Below are 22,050 nucleotides of genomic sequence, written 5' to 3'. Positions count from 1 at the left end.
AAAAGAATAAATAAAGAATAAAAGAATAAATAAATAAATAAATAAATAAATAAATAAATAAATAAATAAATAAATAAATAAATAAATAAATAAATAAATAAATCATAAGCGGGAAAACGGCCAAACTGGGTGTAATGATCGAAGCTCAGCCATTTAATCTTTTGACGGTTCATGTCCAATTGCATGAGAACTAATAAATATTACAGAGGTGATATATGTTTCAATGACTAAATAATAGCTACCAAGGGATATAACATTTTATTTCGTATGTTGCACCATACAGGGACAAAAGAACTTTTTTCGTACCCCCGTGTGTATTGTGTGTACTTTATATACCATTACATGTACCAGGCTGTGTTGTTGAGTATGCAATGTACGTTGGGAAAGCGGTTTGATATTTAAAAAACAAAACTTCAAGTTTGAAGTCATTTCAAATTGAACAACACATAACAAACAATGTGTACACTTCAGGTAGGTCCTAGCGGATATGACGCCTGTTATAGTATATCCAATTCTATTACCTGCAAAAGAATGGCGGATAGAAGCCATCGAATTATAAATCAAACGCCTGACCCTTGTGTCAAAATTGAAGACCACACAAAATAAACAGACACTTGAAGACAAAAGAAAAAACCACAAGGACCAACTCCCGCGAAAGGTTTCTTTGCCGCAGGGCCGAAGCGAAATAAATCCCGTCCACTCTCCGCTGACGATGCAAATTACACTGCATCCACCTCCAGGGTGTGTCCACTGGAGAAAAAAAACGGAAACACCAGCAGCAGACGTACATTTTGACCTCGATGAAAGTTAAATTTTCGCATGTCGACTGACAGCTGACGATGGCGTCTATCATTGGATAATCAGACGACTAGTTGCTCCGTTCTCTATATTTTATAACCCCTATACGGTTTGATAACAATCATTTACGCTTCAATCCATAGCAAGAAAACTCGAGTTGCATGCATGCTCGATCAGACACAATCCATCGGTAAATAGCGCACGAAGTGACATCTACATGTGTATGCACGTACAGTTGTCAAATCTCTAGGGAGCAAAGGTCATCATACAACTAGCCTACAACACACATCAAGTCAAATGAATCCTTTAATGTGCTCTCAAATCTCTTCAACCAAATATTGTGAGACCTCGGTTTCCTGGGGAGTCCGATTCGGGTCACATAATGGGTTGTCGTGTTGTTGGCTGTAGAAATATATTTTTAAACTGCCACCCGTATTGAAATAGACTTTCATTTTTAAAATGTCCAGGGGTATTTTATTCTCGTCCTAGTTTCTCAGCCTCGGTTCAGGGCAGTGTCTACTGTCGAGTTCATTTATATTGACGCTTAAGATCGGGGGAAATTCAACGCAATACGCAAAGAATTGAAAAACAGTTGAATGTGTTCGCAATGACCAAATTAAAAAAAACGAGCAAACTAGTCGTTTGTGATGTTGCTTGTTCAATCTAGTGTCTATTAAATATTTATACCAAAATGACGATTGAAGTTAGATAATTACTTCAGCTTCAAACACGCTTAATACTTAAGAAAAAGTGGACCCATAAAGAAAGCACAGAACAGGCAAGTCCAGTGGGCAAACTACTGCCGTGTGACGAATGAAGAAAACGGAAACATCGATATCGGGAAGCGTTGGGCTACGATTTTCAACATAAATAATTGACAGTTGAACTCATAACATGTTTGCACCATGTGAAGTTTTTTTCATATGGATGCAGTGCGAATGGAGAAATTGATGGATACATTCGCAAGGTACTAAAAGTCAGTTAGTTACTGCATCACTTTTTGTGGTATTTTGTTCAACGACGTAGTGAACAAAAAGACATGGGTGTCGAAGGGGTGGAATTAATTAAACCTCGGCACAAATCAATAATTAGCTCGTATTGCTTGAGCAACTTTGTTTCTGTGTACCTATGCATTGCATCGCAGGCATGCGTTTAGGCATGGCGGTGCTGGTCACGTAGTGGTGTGATAGTTTTCTTAGACACACTTGTTCAAATATCACGTCAAAGCGCGGTGGTCGTCGCGCAGCGCGTGTTCGAATTTCATGTAAATAAACAATGTATTTTACACGCGTTGTATACGTCGCTATGAGTCCCATATCGAACAGGACGCGGCACGACGACTGCCGCCCTTTAAGATTCAGCAACTCCACTGAGAGATTTATTTTTGCTGTAAAAAATGAATTGTCGAACAGTCAGTTCTTGAGCGTGTAAACACAAGAACAGACCGTTTTTGACTCATTCAAATGTACAGCATAATTCTGAAAAGTTATCGTAACAAATAAGGTCAAAACCAACAGTGCTAAACTGGTCAACGTTTTTTTTTTTTTAATGTGGTTCAAGAGCTACGTATGAACTTGAAAGCGTTTCCAAACAAAACATATCTCCGCCAGGAAGCTGCCCTTTTGAAATTTTGGTTGATTCTTCCTGTGCAACTAATGGTGTCCCGGACAACTCCTTGCGATTATTTTTTTCATTCAGGTTACTTTTTAAACCCCCATCGGTTCAGCGGACTCAGCTGCGCTCACCTAATCGGGGGTCGCGGAGGAACGTCCAGGAAGCTCTTGGCGGCGCTGTCTTATCACGGAATTCCCCTGTCTTCAGCGAGTGATTGACATCCCCTCTGGGTAGCTTTTAGTATCTACCAGCCCGCTGGTAGTATGAATCATGATTCACTGTACAAACCATCTTTAGGAACGTGATGTTATCGAAGATTTCTGTCCGATTCTGTTATCCGTGAATTATGAACAACCCTCTGTCCAAGATCAGCATCACTAACCACCACCTATGTAGCTCTCAGGATGTTTTGCTTACCCGTCATGCAGTGCTGCACTCTAGACCACATTATTCCATTAGGATCTGCGAAAATATCGCCCGTTTTCAAACTAAACATTAATATATTTTTTATCATTATATGATAAAATTAAAGAATGCAAATGAGAACAATCCAAACACATGCAATGTACATATCTGTATGCCGACTCTTGGCGGGACATACTCATGAGTGCTCTGGGATTGAAGATGAATTGGCATCGAAATATGCGCTAGTGTGAAACATCCTCATTAGTAATCTCTGAGGAACATTATTTTTTCCGAAATAAATGCCACCCAAGAATGCCCGGTTAAAAATTGATCATATTTACCAGCAATGCTCAATATTTGTGTTTTTTTTACTAAATATAGTAAGAGTATACCAATAAAATATGATTTTTGAGGGTGAAGGGTGACTTAGGCATACAAAGGACTCGTCGATGTATGGTACTCTCATATTATGCTATATAATATTAGAGCGGCATATATAGTGTGATATGGCACATGAGAATACCTCTCTTTTGAACCGTATATCCTATAGTAGAAACGAACGCGCCTCTTCCGATAGGATTCAATATCACCAGTAGTTGTCGGGTGTAATTATGCCAGTCACGGCGAAGTGCTCGCGACGCCCCCCAACCCCCCTATAATTCCCAGCCGTCAAGGATAAGCTTACATTTTAATCGAACAATGTCAAACTGAAATACCGGTGTAAGCAGGTACGATGTTTCGAGCGAGAGATCAGAGAGACGCGCTATCGCTATTATCAAGATCGCACCTGGCAAGCGTTTGAATATGTTAGCACTTCTCGCTGCCACAACTCGATATCTCCAGCCTATCAGAAGCATATTACTCCAAATTGAAATCGACAGGGGAAATATATCCCACTTCATATTCCGTTCAACACCAACAAATCCAACTTCACAAGTATCCGTGTTTAACAAATCAACGAGTAATATACAACGTTAATGCGTTTGATTTCACTTTAGCTTGAGTTAATACCAACTTAACGCACGCTGAACAAGACTAGGAAATCCACACCCCATGTCCGTTGCAGCGTTAGTATCAAGCCGACAATCTGGTTCATTTCCTAAAACAATGTGCGGCCATGTATAATGCATCACCTCTTCGCGGTGGTGGATGGCAATAGCGTAAATAATAACAACTCACGCGAATTCGCAACTGAGGGCGGTATCACTGGAGAAAAATATTACGAGAAATTGTAATCCAAAGTTTTCACCAACATCTATAGTTTTCATTTCATTAGTAATGAGCTTTTCAACTCAAGGCAAATTTATCTCGTTTTTTTGTTGGTTTTAACTTGATACCTCTCCTGAATCATTTCATGCTATTCGCAAGTGTCAGTGCTGGCATATAGTGCGCTTTACCAAAGACAACGTATTCCAGTTTGGGACTACGTGACAGGGCTGTAATGGCATTATAATGCGCTATCCTGGCATCAACCAGGCACGGTCGAACACAGGCACCTGTGAACCTTAACAAACTTGAGGTAGCTAGTGAATAAATCTATGCTGAAATGTCGTAGCAATGTCGTAATACCAATACGCTCTCGCATGTTGAGCAACGATACAACTCGCGGCGTTCGTCCTTAATTTATATTCCCCTATTATGTATCATACACAATAAACCTTTACGCAAAACACAGGAACTTGTTTTCTATTCTGTCTAAAATAACGAAACAAAGACAACGCAACGTCAACATATATTAACATGCTCGTGTTCTTCCAACCTTTCCACCATCGGAAAGTGCCAAGGCTTCATTTCTTTCTTTTGTGTTTACATGGAGACCATCTATTCCCCCCCCCCCGACATTCCCCCCAGTTCCATCATCCATTGCAAGAACCTCCAGCGGGCAACATCTATTTTATGTATATACAATCGTTGGAGGGGACCCACATATTGCCTATCACTTCTCCACTGATATCATCAGTGGTATCGGGCACGTACCCCCACCTTACATTAGCTATGACCCTCTCTCATCGACAATGAATTTCTTATAAATAACATATATCTTTATAGCACTAATAATGCTCATGGGTGACATTTAAAACAAAAATGTATTTATTAACGTTAACATGTTCTCCATGCGAGAAGTTGGATCTCCTTTCTTCCTCGCCTAACCCCGCGGCTCCCTTCATTTCAATACTGCCTCGCATAATTAAGACAATAATCTAAAATTCAAACGAATGTACGCCAACGGGTAGTGTGGTTTTAGATGATGTGGAGAGAAGAAGAGGGATTGGGGACAGGGTGACGGAGATTCCGGCAACTGACAACTTCACAACAACGTATTACATCGACAATGTATTAGAAAACACGGTCCTGCTTTTATCTGCCTGGGTATTTGCTGTTAATTAACAATACAGAGCAAGTTTTATCAAATTTCAGGCTGATTTCATCTTTTCAATTATGAACTCTTTCCTGTTTAGTAAGATGCATCACACTCACTTTCCGCACGAACTGTATTCCAGCTGGAGGTAGAATAGTCCTCAAATGGGGTTTTAATATATATATATATATTCCTTGTCAATGCCATTCACCTCGTTTTAATTAATAAAATATGTCTTATTATAAAAACGATGTAATAAAACATTCATATGAGATGTTATGAATTCTAGGGTGGCGATGTTGGATTTCTATAAATAAATGATGAAACCATACACTATCAATAATATGAGGGAGACTTGTACATTGCACACGTGAGGTTCAGGAGACACTCCAAACGTCACCCATCCGAAAATTGTTACCAATTCAGTGACTCTGTCAATTCCCAGGAAGCGGGAGAATGTATACACTAGAGAGAAACAAAACACGTTTTAACTGGCTTCGGTTAAGTGACAATAGAACGGAACTTCCTTGGTTATCAATTTCTCACCGCGCAAGGGCAACACAATCCGAGGCGGCAAAGCACTTATTTGACAAGATTATTAATTACCCTTTAATTTCTTCGCCATCTCGTACATTATTAGGGTATGCAATATTTAGAACAATATTTCCATAGTTGTTAATATACTGAAATAGGAACGACACATACTAATAACAGGTCAGAAACCGGAATATTTTAAAGGTAGATATGCATAAAAAAATTCCACATCGAATGTGTTAATCCAGCCTCTGTATTCCATGATAATCGCGTCATTACAATGAGATTAATCCGAGCCCCTGAACCGATAAAAAACATTTTATGTTTGTAGCGGTGTCACCGGTGCAAAGTTGCGATGACAACATTAGCAGTCAAGTTTATATTTAATTCCAAGAATCCGGGCAATGGAAATAAGGTACAAAGATTATACATTTGAGACGCATGTATCGATAAGACAATTCATTGTAGGTTTTCGGCTACCTGACCTACGCCATGATGTAACTTTACATCCATTGTTATGTATGGTAATCAGTGCATGCACATTTTTATGCAAATTATGTAAATAAGGCGGTTTATGATTTATGTATTAATGAGTCAACCCAACGATGATCGCATTCAAGTTGAGCATGTTCATCAATATCAAATAGCTAGACAAATGATGAATGGCTAGAACACAACAATAATCTTGTTTTGGCGCGAAAGACGATTTATGATTTAACTATGAGAAATCATGCACTGTAGCCTAATCTCGATCTTTGCGATAAAAAAAAAAATCAGCGAACAATGATTTATTATTTTCCAAATTACTCAATATTTTTCAAATCCTTTGTTCAGTTTTTAGTGGTGTTTTAGCGGTTTCAGTGAATTTTATGGTAACAACTCAAAATGAAACTCATTACAATTGTTAGAAGATCTGCATGACGAAGAACACAACAACAAACAAACTCGAAATTGTACGATTTATTTTTGGCAAAAAAACAAAACAAACACATATATTGTCTTTCAATGAAATGTTTATTATTATTTTCACCTCAAAGTGATGAATTGACGTTTCACTAAAACCATGGAAACAAGGCTTTAATTTAAAGTATATATAAAGAAGACGAGAATCTCTCGGTGTGTGGATGGCTCGACTGAATTAAGGTTTGCGTCGACAATGAATACACCCAACCTAAATCCAAACAAATTATGTTCGGACTGTTAGTTTATGCACATCTGAAACGGTCAATTTTCTATTAATACACTCTACGAGAAAACGACTTCCACTTTGTGTTGTAGGTATTTTTTTTTAAATTATACGAATAGTTTTTGTGGCTACGCTGATGCACTCAGTTGTTTAAACGATGAACAAAAATAAAGGTATTATGTAAGATTGTTATAGCTCTTGGGAGAGAAATTATCTGACGATATGTTCTGCACAAATTGAATTGTTTTGAGTCATAACACAAAAATACACCAGTCTGTGATAAGTAATGTAAATATGTGATTATGAAGATGGAAATATTTTAGTTGCCCAAAAAATCAAAACAAACTTTAAAATGTATGTAAGGCAAAGGAATTGTTACGTAATTTCAAATTGTTGTAAAATAAATAAACGAACAAATATATTTATTAAAACAAATCAAGTTCTATTCTATACAAAAATAAAGCAGGCAACCTTTAATCTTTTTTTTTCTCCAAAATTCGTCATGCTTGAAAGAGTGCTATTTTTACTTTTCCGCGCGAGTCAATCGACAATTCCATTCGAATCTCGGGAACCATAAAATTTCGTAGCACTCTGGAGTGTTCAGCAAACGCCATAAATCATCACGACCCCATCAAAATGAACACGAACGACATAAATATTTCAAACCCCTTCCAGATGGAACCACACTCATGTCTGTCAAATACAGGTCGTGTTCTTTCCTCTCTGCCTCTCTATGTCTCGATGGGGAAAAAAGAGAGGGACCTACACATATTATTGCCGAGTGCGGACCTTCCTACTTGGGGTAGTTTAATGTGGTTTGTTAACATGGGGGTGCTTTAATTTTATTGTGGTTCAGCTGCGTTGCTACGGAATGCGAGTGAAAAAATAAATATATACCACATCGCGGCTGTACAGATTTCAGTCTCGCTGACCTGGAAACGAGGCGGCCATCTTGGCTGGGTGTATATTGAATTGCTACCGCTAATTGTTACCCAGCGTAGCTCCCTTAAATCAGACAGGCATGGAGAAGCGTGGATGCGTAAAGAAAACGACGCCTTCTGAAGATAAAACCCAAGTCGCAGAGCGAAATCATAGCATAATCTCTTCCCTGGCCGTCTGATAAGCTGAGAAGCGAGAGATGAAATTTACACCTGCATGAACATTATGATGACATGTTACATCTCTGTTGTACATTTCACCGATCTCATTTGGGGCTGCGAAATGCGATTCAAAATTAACGTCATTCCGTGCCGCGCACTGGTCTGACACTTTGCGTATTTTACACGGAGACTTTAACACATTATTCGTTTTTTTCAACTCTTAGAAGGAAGCGCTACACAATTGGGAGAATTGTGTTTACAAATCGTGCATGCATGAGTAACTAACAAGACTGGGTTGAAATAACAGGGTTGGGGACAACATACTGGTGTTATATTCGCACTTTTGGCCTGCAAACACCTTTGTTCCTTGCCACTTAAGGTAGAATCAGCTGTCGGCAGATTCGATGCAACCTTATAATTTCATATCTCGTAAAAAAAAGTCACGCGACACTTTGCCGTGGCCTGATCAGCACAGCACGTGAAAAACAGCGACACACGGCGGAATGAGCCTTTTTAGAAATTCATCCCGGCGCGTTTTGTCGATTGTTGTTTCTGCGTACACGAACCTCTTTGTATTCCGTCAAGAAAATTATTGAAACGTCGATTTTGGGGGGATAACCGTAAATTGGATGAATGATCATAATCGAGGCCTAAAGTATAGAGCAAACAGCCTACAGGCATGCTATATATATATATACACACACAGTGTGCGAATTTCATCATCTCGATGAAATGAACGCCTAGAAAACTGAACATTCGCGGTACTCTATGGCTTTATACGTTAGAAAAAAATCTAGTAATATTCTTATCATTTGGATTATAAAGATTGACATGTTGAAAAGGAAAACAAAGAAACATTTTTTTTTTAAAAGAGACTATTTTTTTGTAAATTTATGGTAATACAGCCTCGTGTTAACCCATATATTGGTGTGTACACGCGCAATTCCCGGTCAACGTTGAGTATTATCGATGTGTATTATTATAATTTGTGAACATTATAATTACAATAAAACAGCAAATATTCTGTTTTAGTTGAGCATGAAATATCCCTACCGACAACTAAAGTAACATCATTAAATAACGAAGTGAAAACAAGAACTTGGATTTCCGTCAAATGTTTAACTGGAGTGATTTAGGGGGCCCTGGTATTCTTCTCCCTGTGTGCAGATAGTATGATTTATAAACGACGATACCGAGTATGTTGCAAAATCATTATTAGAAAAGGGGTTTGTGATTTTTATCGATGCTTTCCTAAAGACCGGTAGCTGATGTAAGTACACACCCCGCAAGGCACCATCTTGTAGAAGTAGTAACAGAACGCATTTTTTGTGTTATTATTAAAGAAGAAATTCACCAGGGAAAGCAGAAAAGTTGTGAAATCGGTAATTATTGTTGAATTTGTTGACGATGCACAAGGGATATCACATTCAGAGGTGGCAAACGACGTATGATTTTAAAGCAAAAAAAAATACTTTGAGTGAGAAATTTGAACCTCGTGGAAATGAACCCGCGATGTTGACACTGAATTTGGCATAATTGTTTGTAGATGTGGTTGGAGGTATTACATGTTAATGATAGGAGTATTTCACCAGGTGGATTATAGGTGCATCTTGAGTATATTGTGAATGGACATTATGAAAACTATAAACAATGAAAAGAAAATAATCCCCGCGATCCAGTATATTAGAAACAGACATCCCTGTAATTTCTTTAAATTGTAGATTTCGGTGTAAAAATGGACATATCTTGCATTCAATTTCTGAGAGTGGTCTGCAATACTACCAATCCGAATTTCTCATAGATATACATAAAGTGATATATCCTATGAAACCCTGTATAATGTCCATTTAACAATAGTTTGCATGGTATTATTGACAGGAATAAATTATGCACATTTCGTTCACTTTCAAAGGTAAATATGTTTCATACATAATCATACAAAGTGTCAGGCGAATGCGGAAGACTTTTTTTTGACTGAAACTGAACAAGTGAGTGAAGTGTTGTCAATTTCAGTGCAATATGGAAATCGTCCAAGTGACTCACATTAAGCGCGGACGGGTTATATGGGTAGCTCTGACAACCGGCAACATCACAGGAAATCGAATGAAAAATTCATAACAATTTGGATGAACGCGTCACAAGGCAACGACTATTCCACCGTCGTGTTTTACCTCGCAAGTCAAGCGAGTTTTCACCTCTGTGACGAAGGGGCAGAAATGTTACACCAATCATACTGCGCGTCGTGTAAGAACTGACAACGACACTATATTCTAAGCTGTGCATTTCATAACTCTCTCGACGACTGGTTTGTGAAATGTACTTATTAAGGCAACCACCGAATATACACGGCTCGTTGTAATCTGAAAGTCGAGTGCATTCATAAAGTTGAAGTGTATAAAACACAGAATTTGTTCAAGTGTCATGAAATGTAGTTCTGTTTTGTTCAGTCGCCATCCTTCCCGAGTGAGTTTTGACCAACTCAGCAACCAAAGAACCGTTCGGCTGATCTGAACTGCGTTCCCCCACGGGTGTAATAGTCCCACGTGGTATCCACTGCACACTAACAGAAATGTACATGTAGATTAATTACCTTACGTATTTCAAGACGTTCCGCCAGTCCTTAAAAGATTTGGTAGTAGCCATGATCCGATGAGCGTTCCACACTCGAGGGCAGCTCCTTTTGAACGGTCGACAGTTTGTTTGCAGTTTGCTGTTCACAACCAAGGACCCTCTTTGGACACAAAGGCGTCCATTGTGTCAGGTGTCTCTTCTGAACCAAACAATGGGGACTGAATGGCGCAAGGCATGAGTGAAAATTGTGTGCACTATTGACTGCATGTCTCCGACCCGTATTGGGAACACAACAGCGCTGTTCTAATGCAAAGCAACCCGTAATGTTATACACCACTGCATTGAAAATAGCGGCGTGAACAAAATTGCTTCTTGATATAAATTGTATGCATCATCGCTACATGCATAGTGTATGAGACTCCACATAACTTAAATGGCTAATTTCTGAGTTAGCGTTAAGTGAGCGCACTTCGGGAAACAATCCACAAGAAACATTACCCTCCCCCACCCCCTCACCCACCCGCGTGACGCTTTTTTAGTCGCACACTTGGTTGCTGATAAACCCCTCTGTTTAAAAAAAAGCAAAGTCGCGGTATTTTGAGTGTTCTTTACGCCGGGCGACGAAGAACAATTCAACTAGTTCTGTATGGAACAAAGGCGTTCAAGCGGTGCTATTTGATAGCGTGTTTGTATTCCTGGTCTTATCCCCCCTTTACTCTGTAAGCTAGTCAGCGGTCCCGTCGTGCATAATTCAATTGCTCGCATATTGGCCGACTTTAGTCGGGAAGTCAGAGGAGAGTCAGCATGATAGATGGCCCACCATGGTTGACCGACCGTCCTGTCCAAACACGGTCTACAGGTAAGTGATGGTCCAAATCGTATATGCCAGGGACACCGACGCGCCAAGTTCTTACAGTTGGTTGAATTATGTTGTGTACCAGCTGCATTGGCTACAGAACAGCAGTGCCTTTACCTCCATACTGAAATGTGCCGTGCCCAATCGATCAACTACCCCCAAAAAAAAATCCCTAGTATTTGTCCAACTTTCAACTCAAGTATTTTTTCAAGCACAGTACAAAGGAGTCAGTGTTCGCATTGGTATCGATCAGCACGGCAGGTAACAAGTCAATCTATATCGGCTAAAACTGACATCTTTTCGGGCGAAACAAAACTTCGAAAACGCAAAACGTGACCTGTATTTTTTTTTACAAGTGCATTATGTTTATGCTGCGCACAAAAAGGCGATAATTACATGATGTACATGTACTCACTTGAAACGTCAATAAAATAATCAACTGATTCGTCATTACTGTTTTTTTTTTAATTTCTGTTAAATCATATACTATATCACGAATCGAACTTTTGTAAACAACATTAAACGCATTTTGCCATAAAAAGAAAATTATAATTAGATTATAATGGCAATATCAATGTGCTTTGTTGTCATGATAAATTGCATCGAATTTTTAATTTTAAATATATCCAAAATACAAATAATATATGATTTTGATAAATTTCAACTCCGAGATTTAGCAGCGTGGCAAGAAAACAACGATGGGATCAGAAGAGGGACTGGTTATTCAAATTATCCACTTGAGCACGATGAGTGAATGGACGGAGTATGGAAGGAGTAGTAAGGGTAACTGGCAGTGATTTATTTGGATTTCAAAGTAGAAAAGAAATAAAACTGTCATGTCTGATCAGTTCATTGTGAGGAAGTCTTGTAAACCTGGGTAGTCTTGTTGTGATTCGGTGGTGGGAACCAATTACTAATGTACACCCAGACGCGACAAATATATTGCTTCATCGCACATTGTGCCGTGAAAGCGGGACAAAAGCTCGTTCGCTAGTGATCATCTTCCCGAAACCCCCCTCCACCCACGCAGCAGCCGGAAATATTACCAGGGCGATTAGCTCGTTGACTCAAATACGAGATCACATGATTTATATATGAATTATTCAGAAACTTTGTAATTTATATATATAATGATGTAATAAGGTATGTTTGGTGATAAAATATATACATTTTTAAAACACAAATCTAGACAAATTGACCGAATATCGTTTCGGTATCAATTAATTGGAATGTAAGTCAGCACATTTATGCATTTATTTAATGTTTATTTCCTTACTCGCTGTAATACTAATTCAGGTCCATCGCTGCCGCATTCAGTCGGCTGGGGTCTCTCTTCACGCTGTTGCAACAATCAACGCTCTATCGCTATCACTTTCTGTCAGCAACGTGGAATCGAAAACTGTATCCGAACATCGATTTGTTTCTCAATGCTGCTATCGCCATGTCGGCTGTGAATAAGTGATACTAGGAAGGGTCTGCCATTACATCGTAGTCGGTTAGTGTGAAATATTCGACACTGGTCACATACATAATAGTGGTTAAGACAAATAATACCGAACCTAGTGGTGTGTGCTCTGACATGGCCCAGTAAACTAGAACAAGAAAAAAAACAACGCGATTTCCCATTACCGGCGATGATTGCGAGTTGCACCACGATTTTTGAAAAAAAAAAGCAATTCATGTCTCCGCCTCCCAGCTCGGTGCCAAGATGTGGCCGCCCGGGAACAAGGAATTTCCGTTTCAGCTCCATCGCTCACTAGATAAATGAGTTTCGGATACGGTGGAGTTACACCCTTTTGTGTGCATGTCGATCGGACAAGTAATTTTGATAGAGACAAAAATACGAATTCAGAACGATACATACAATAAACACCACACACTCATTGCTTTGCTGTGAAATATTACGGTAGTTTTGAATTTATTCGTGAACGTTATTGTTGTTTTTGTGTGACTGAAACGAACACAAACGCCCAGGAAAGGGTTGCTTCTTATCAACACGTTCTGCTGGTGAGAAATCCGACACCAGCCAATCAGCTATGCAGACGGGCTATTGAGTCTGAACTCGTATTCTCTGTGTGTAATCATGCAATCGCAATCCCTGATATACACTACCGGTATTCGGTGGGGGTCACAGTTAAACAAAAATTGAGAAATTGAGTACACGCACGAAATATGTGCGCATATTCCTCATTTTCCTACTCTCGTCATTTGTATTATATACAAATTAATGAATTCTCACCGGGTGTTGAAATTCGTTTTTGTACGAATGTTTGCTTAGCTGTATCTTCAAAGGGAGAGTGAGAAAAAAGGACAATTTGTCAAAAGCGCGCCTTCTCTCTCCGAATATACTGTTAACGAGCAGAGATTTATCGCCATTAAAACATTTACACTTTTAGTTAAGTCTTTTTTACACTCATGACGATGTTGCACAGAAGTAGCATAAATAATCACACCGAGCATTTTCCCCGAAGTCCAAACAATTTTAGGATTTTGCTATAACTCTGGTCGGTGATTAACTCATTGCATGTACACGCAAACTGGTGAGCGCTGGTCGCGTACTAGTGAAATTAAAGTTTCCCCCCTGTACATGCCCATCATATCAATTCCGTGAATCCTCCTTGGAGAGGACTTTATCTTAATTTCTGCAACATTTGGGGGTAATTTAAGATAATAGTGACGGCAAAACGATGGTGACTAGATGCCGCTCCGTTCTGAAGTGGGATACTTAATTCCCACGGAGGCGGAACTGAGGCGGTATCTTTTTAAAATCTCAGATGTTGAGTGGGTATTTCTATAGTGTAGACGGACATGTTGGTTTCACTGAAGATATTCAGACGTACACACATACACATAAATACTACAATGCTCTTGGGGAGCCCGGCCCAAAGCGAAAAGTACCCTGCACCCCAGACCGTAAAATAAACAACGTTTAACCCTAGGTAAATATCCTCAATAAAATCAGGCTCGGGATGGAAATGAGTTGTAAAAAGAAACAAGAAATTTCTTTTGAATATTCGGGATCGGACCCCGCAGGTGCGAAAAAATACAACCCTTTTCAACGTGACCGAAATCGAGCAACGCTTGGTGAACTGACTTAGTCGGTATGGTTCTCGGCTGTGGGTCGGGGTACCGTTGAAGGTGAGATGAAGCTATCAGGTAGTCCCCTGTACTGAGAAGGTTACATATGATGGGTGGGGAACGGGGAGGGGGTTACGATCATGATGAGAAATGTCGACGACAGTGCGCAGTAAGTATAGAGTACTGTGGGCGATGAAAGCTCACTGACTCCACCTGGTGCAGGTGTAGAATACGTCATGATGGCTAGGTAGATTGGTAATGGTTTTCTGTTCACGATTGTCTTGGAGCTGAGATATCACATGGACAAATGGGAAATTCAAATTATTGTACATGCTCTGGGCAACGCAGCAACACACTTAAACAAACCTTCGCGCATAAACACGAGCAAGTAAGACACGTGGTGGTATATGAACTACTAGTATGCTATTGGCGACACAGTTGTACCAACACGCACCTTAAGGGCACACTGTCAACACCCAGGTATTTTTTTAACCATTAACACAACATAGAAAGTTTCTTCAAGTGCGCAGGAATTCTCCGATTATAATGACAATTCATGCTGTTTTCCAACTTTCAATGCGCCACTTAAAATTAAAAACAAATTAAAGGCACGATTAATACTTTAACCATGACGTAATGACGATTGGAAGTTGAACATATAAAGCCTGAAGTCGATTTGGATCACGTAACCCGGGTAACCGCTTGGAGTTACGACATAACGAGTAGAACTAACAAACCATGTACGTGTATGCGATCTTGCAGTACTTACCGACAACATCGTTTAGTAAGTACCATGACGTCACAGTTTCTATCATCACTATATATATATATATATATATTCAAGAAAATACAAGTACATCGTAAAGTTACCTAGGGGAACTGGAAAGAAATGTAATCCATCTGACGAAACGCTTCATGGCATGGTTCTGGTCGTCGTGTCCTTCTCTTCCATGTTCAATTATACTTTCTATAATCCTGTCTCGCTGTCAGACGCGTGGCAAAATTATCCAACAATTAGAAGTACCCAACAAACACTGATTATTTCGGATTAAATCTTAAAATTGCTCATAAAGCATGGAACAAAAAAAGAGTCCGAATTTAAAGGCTTATCGCGTCAGTCCTTATATTCAAAAACAAGGCCTTTACTACGAAGTCAAAGATAATTGCATGGCACTTTAACGAGAGAAAAATAATAATGATTGGTAAATAGAAGGGATTAAGTTGCACTAATTATAAAAATAAATACCCCCTGACGGAAGCGGTTGACGCTAGGTACAATGGTGAACACAATCGCCCTGTGTTCTCCAGTGTGTTGACGTGAGTTTTTATTTGGACACCATCGATTCAGCCCACTGGTAGCACATAGCAGGGGGTCTATGAAGGCGAACTGTGTTAGAGACAGTTCGTGAGCTAACTTGTTTCATTCGTACCGAACACAAAATGTAGTGTTATTCGTTGAATTTTGGAGTAGTTTAATACGGAATTACCAAGACAACCCGGAATTGCTTACTAAGAAATCATCAGTTCAAACTTTTTTTGGAATTTGTTTGAGCATCCTCAGATATAATGATAATATGGAATCTGGTGTCGTCTGCTTGGTTCGACAGGTCACGTGCGAATTTGTCCGGTTGTATTTGAAACTTATTAACTCCAATTTGTTTCACGTTTGTGATTTGACTAAATGTTGCACGCAAAACATGAACTCGAATGCAGTACGGAAATGGAAAAAAATATCACGAACATCCAAATGCAGAATAAGTCCACGCACTTCGCTTTTGTTTCTCCTGTGACAAATTTCAGATACGCTTACATCTTTGCCACCTGGGTCTATGGGGGAAGACGCTGGAATCTCCTATTTGGTCACGTTGCTTAGTTAGTTTTACAGTGACTACGTGAAACAATTTCAAGAATATTGATTTGTGGAGGCAATATTTTTTGGCGAGTAGACAACATAAATTAAAACATAAATATAGTCGAATCGACACTTTTAAATCGATCCAAGGATTTGATTTGGTACGATTGCTTCCCACATATAGAATAGTGATTTTGACTTAAACATAATGAACGAAATAGGATAATCATCAGAACCAATTACGATCCGGAACTTGTGTACTTCAAATCAGCACTTGATTTGCCGAGGAAAATCATAATTTTTTCGCCAGAAATAAAGAAAGAAATAATCATTTCGAAAGTTGCAACCAAGCGTGGGTATTAACATGGGTGAGGTTAATGGGGGCAGAGTCAAGGATGTGGTGAAGGAGCAAAAATACATATTAGTCTCGAGCTTATTTGAATATCTATTAAAACACAAGTCGCAGTCTTCGGTTAAAATCCCATAAAACGAGCAAAACATCGAAATTGTATAGTAGGTCGATTTCCTGCATCTGACGAATCAACAACGACGTTGAGGAAATTTGAAACACAGTGATGTCATGGCAAAGGAAATGCTTTAGATGAACTTGAAATAACGCTGCGTAGAGTTTATGAAACTTAGGAAATGATGGGGCATGTCGAACAACCTATAAAAGTATACATGAATCATACAATAGCCATTTAACATACTCTTTTCCCATATTAAATCGCCTTCATGAAAAATTCAAACGTTTGTAGAGAGAGAGGAAGAAATAAAAGAGGAAGGAATTCCTTTTATTGAAATTTGACGTGAAAAAACAAACATCACATCTATGGTAAGTTTAATGAAACTTGGATTGAAGTGCGAGGAGTAGATGATTGACACCTCGCTCCGCTACCTTCCATCTCAAGTGCGTTGCCCTGGCAACCGATTGCTAGAGAAGACAAGGAGCAGGAGGCTAGAAGCGTCCGTTGATGATAGAACAGGGAAAATACTAAAGATTACTCAGGGCGATTGTGCTAGCTTGTCTGTGATTTTAGCCGTCGTCTCTTGGCAGTTGTCGGCAGATTACCATGACAAATGGAGGTCAAGCTGTTGCGGGAGATGCGAGTGTAATTCACAGAGAGAATTGAGCGAGTTGCCAACCTCTCATTTGACGAGTTACTCAGGCCTGCTATTAAAAGTGAATTCAGTGACCATTAAGACACGTGTACAATCAGGCCTGGTGAGAGATGATGCGAGTACGCTAATGATCACTTCAAAGGAGAACTCCCTCGACACTAGGAGGTAAAGTCATCTCCGATCATAGCCATCTCTACACGGAGAATCTTTTCACATTAGATGTCAGAATGAGACACTGATTAACTGAGGAACAAAGTCCAGACGCCAAGCGCCGAAAATGATAAGGTTGAAGCAAAGTGGCCAAGCGGGGCCACCTAGAAAATCCCAAACTATAACCAGCCTAGATTGGCGGAAATTAGCGTAGGTCGACAAGAACACAATTAATTTGTATGTGAGTGATGGGAGAAAGGCGATGATCAGTCACATAAACTAAGCGTATTTGACAATCGTCGATGATGAAGCAACTCCCCCTTTTACCACATTTGCAATATTATTCATGCTGTGATGTCGAGGCTGCAGCAAAATCGAACAGCCCCGTTATTGCCTGCTGGCGGATTTGGTCAGTTAACACAGCCAAATTGTTGTCGATTATCGCAATAATTGCTAGTCAGATTCAACTTGTGTTGAAGGGGAGCCACACTTTTTTTCTACACAAGTGCTTGGTCGTTAAAAGCGACTGAGTAGATCCTATGATGAGGTGGGATTTTTTTCTGCGGGCCTCGGTAAGAGTACTTGACGTAATAGAGTTCCTAGCGACACCATCTCCCTTTTGTATTATCGTGTAAAGGCCTTAAATGTTACAAGCGCCGTAGTTGACAAAAACGAAACCCCTCGGCTTTGCGAGGAATTTGATTATTCAGTGCGAAATAATGATGACTCAATCGCCGGCAACTCATCAACCCTGTGTAGGACTTTGTGCCTTCACATGGAACCGAGTCCCTGGGGTGCATTGATACCCACCTTGGATTCACCAATTCCTTTAATTTCGCTCCAGTTATTTAATGGAAATATACATATTTTATCTCCCGGACTAAATTGAATGGGAAAACCTAGTAGTGACACAGGCGTGAACTCTCCTGTCGCCGGATTTCCAACTGATGTCTTTACGCCGGTTTCCTTTTCTTATTTTTCGATTCAATCGAATTAGCAGTCGGTTAATGGCCAATTGTGACCAATTCTCACCCATAATCTAACACTCCCAGTGGCAAGAATACGCTCAATACCGAGAGATTGCATCAAAATTGAAGCGAATATTTCATTTGCCCACTTTTGCCCACTTTAATATATATATATATATATATATATGTATAACTGATCAATTTATGAGTACAATTACAGTCTAGTTAGCTCATACTAACTAGGTACAACATTATTCAACCCGATCATGTGACATACTCACCAATTCTCGACCACTGTGACCACGAACTTTCTAATTTAAACAAAGAAAAGTTTAAAACGTTTGAAATATCTGCGAATGGTGTATCCATCCAAGTTTACTACTTATGTGCGCATGCTCGGCGATTCTCAGCTTTTCCCCAGTTGCAGATAAATTTGTCATTTGTAGCTTAGATATCGACTGTTTAATGCATGTTCCAATGATACCCTAGAAATCGACTCGATGTATAACGGGTTTAGAAAGATGAACTTAAAACACCATTTCAGAGATTGGATCGAGCTTTCAAACTACTTCTTCCTCGTTCCAGCGGGGAGGGGGGTAGTTGATTTGTGACTGAGAATGAATATTGAATGAATGCTTGGTATAAGTACGCCACAAGCAAGTAAGGTAAAACCAAATCAGGATCATTGCCAATGCTTCTGCATGAAGTTGAGGTGAGGAATGATATTCCCTCAGTTTGAATGTTGATTTTTTACTTGCTGGAATCCGACTTTTGACATCCAATCAAACTTGTTCAACAACGACGCGGACTCTGAAAGGAAAACATCTTAGTCAAATCACGTGACGAATGACCGACAACTAATACGCTACGTAACTCGTCAATCTAAAACTGACGTCATTGGCAAAACAGTACAAACTATTGTTCTTTTAAGATATCAAGGGCGATGTTTGATCAGAGGCTATGTTGGAGCGAAGAATGGGGAGGAGAGCTCCACTCCCTATTAACACTGGTCTCTCAAGTGTGGCAATCAGTCAATTTTAGTTGTGTTAAATATTTCCCTTATATCGATAATACAGTTTTTTCGTATTTTTATCAAGATGCGTTGTTAAAGCAACGTAAAAAGTCGTTGATCAGAATGGTAGATATTTGGATTCAGTTATATAGTTTGAACGAAACAAAGCAACTATTTATTTGACAGCTCAGTGATGATTACTCCAAAACTTGAACTCAATCAACACAAGCATTGTTCATTTATCATTCATTCAAGTTGTTGGAAATGAACCAGTCTTGAACTTGAACACATATATGTTTCATGGGTAATATGTCTTTACGATGCCGCCATACAGTGGAACATCGAAACATTGAACACATTTTAAACGTAAGTGAAAGTGTAAGTCATGATAAGAGAGATGGTGACGATTAGCTTCTATTGATGTAATCACAGTCACTGACATATATCACAAACAGGGCATACCCCTCACACCTTCTTCCTCATACCCCAGTGCCCCCACTGTTTTGTATCACACCAGAGACCGTTTGGAAAAAGAAAAGAGAAATCATATTTTTTTAAATCTCAACTATTATTTGTTCTCGCTTCATAAATTCACTGGCGTTACATTTTTATGGAAAAGGATTTCAGTTTACGAGCGGCGTATACCAGAAATAAGTCGATTGCTTCAAAGGGCATACATGAAATTAATTGAGAAAACCCACTGAACCGATCACTTTTTATTGTCGAGATATTCAATTGTAAAAGAGCAAAAAATGTGCTTTTTTAAGCGTATCTTGTATTTTTGCTCTTAATAGCATAATGTCAGTATCATTCATATTCTGTGGTTAGCGTGGATTTTGCCAAGATGATGTGTATCATGTGCGCTGTCGAGGATATATAGCCAATTTGATCTTGTTCACGGGGATTGCAAACTACTCTGATGAAAAGTTTAAACTTGCGTTTACACAATGAGAAATTTCTCTTTGAATACTGTTTTCTTATTTTTGTTAGCTTATAGAACGCGATGTCATTTTGAATTTCCACTGCCAGTAGGGGTGCCCAGTGGCGTTACGTTATGCATTGGTGCGTCGCAAAAAAAGACTAAAGCTTTTACATTATACGTGAAAATGATAGTTGTCAAAGAATATTAAAATGCCAAATTACGCAAACAGCCAAAGCGGACTTTAATATAGTTGGCGTCAAGATAGTGTGAAATAATGCAAGATGGTTCGAACGCCGTGACGATGTATGGTTAAGAATTTCAGTATATTGACCATCAGGAGTAAACGTTTGCAGAGTGTCCATTCCACTGATTCTGAGACGCTGATCTATCAGTTGTCACGGAAATGGAATCACCCCTTTCCTATATGTACCGCATTTACTGTCATCACGTGCAAGTTTTGTAAGGAGGTTAGTATTTACGACTCTTAAAAGTTACACCGAAAACACATATTGTAGTATTATATACAGATAAGTCTGAATGTAGCTAAAAACAAATAAACTAACGATTCGGAAGCAAGTATGGAACACAAAAACAAACTTGAAAAAGCTGGATTAGTTTAGCTTGGAATAGTCATCGAGTCCCCCTCATCCAATCTGAGCGATTTCGTATGAGCGACTTATCGAGGTACACGTCCCCCCCTAAATGAAGGTCCGTATCAAGTAGTTGACACAGGAAATTTAGCAATTTCATCATTTCCTTCGAGATGTGACAAAATCATTTAGGTGTGAAGACGCATCGTGGATTGATGATCTTGGGGGCAGATGGAAAAAGACGCTTTAATATTTCAAGCGATGATTTCGGAATCCATCATTAACGTATATATTTAAGATGCCGAACTAATCGCGCCAAGCCACTTTTTTTATTATGTTGGCATTTTCTCAGTTAACTCCACTGTGAACCGCTTTCTTTGCCCCCTTAATTAATACAAGTTGAGTTTGATAGTATTATTATTATAAATGAAATCCTATTTCAGTTTCATATTCCCTTTTATTTAAAATATGAACGTATGTGCGCTCGCCTCAAGTTGTGGCTTGCACGATCTTTGGGCGCCAACACGTCTGTGGATGATAGGTTGAAAGTATGATTATTTTCAATAGAGCAACTTCACTTTTCAAAAGGACAAATGTGATATATTTAACAGTGCACTCTACGAACACTTACAGAATGCTTCATCGCCTTAATCTTCTGCGGCAGAAACTTTATTTTTTGTATCACGATTCTACTTCGGGTCTCGAAATAACAGCCTGTCGAGCCTGATTATTCCGGTAGCACTCGATCAATAACAATCCATAGAATTTTAAATGCGATGGGAAAATTAATTGAAAAAGAATAAAACTTATAGGTCAAGAGACGGCTGTGGTCAATACTCCTTTAAGTGACATGTTCACTTGCCTCCGTCACGGTGGGGATCCATGACAACATGGAGAAAAGAAAACACTTACGGAAAGAATTGGGTGTGTGTA

At 39.2% G+C, this 22,050-nt stretch overlaps 1 protein-coding gene and 1 long non-coding RNA gene across 4 annotated transcripts in view; one reads left to right on the top strand and one right to left on the bottom strand.

Moving 5' to 3' along the window:
* Positions 1-22,050, bottom strand: part of LOC100313563 (BRN1.2.4 transcription factor) — a 37,081-nt gene that overhangs the window by 2,965 nt on the left and 12,066 nt on the right. Inside the window, exon 1 of one of the 2 annotated variants that reach the window (XR_013422327.2) lies at positions 10,587-10,948. The exons of the other annotated variant lie outside the window; for it this stretch is intronic. The gene's annotated coding sequence lies outside the window, so the exon portion shown is untranslated. Of the gene's footprint in view, positions 1-10,586; positions 10,949-22,050 lie in introns of those variants that run through there. 2 annotated transcript variants of the gene reach the window in all.
* Positions 11,277-22,050, top strand: part of LOC144360997 (uncharacterized) — a 43,046-nt gene continuing 32,272 nt past the window's right edge. For both annotated transcript variants that reach the window (XR_013422333.1, XR_013422332.1), the window contains exon 1: positions 11,277-11,426. This is a non-coding gene — a long non-coding RNA (uncharacterized LOC144360997). The remainder of the gene's footprint in view (positions 11,427-22,050) is intronic.

This window comes from Saccoglossus kowalevskii, chromosome 11 (assembly GCF_978046115.1).
Source record: "Saccoglossus kowalevskii chromosome 11, keSacKowa6.1, whole genome shotgun sequence".
Lineage (NCBI taxonomy): Eukaryota > Metazoa > Hemichordata > Enteropneusta > Harrimaniidae > Saccoglossus > Saccoglossus kowalevskii.
Note: the sequence above shows the minus strand (reverse complement) of the source record. Positions and strands in the feature narration are given on the sequence as shown.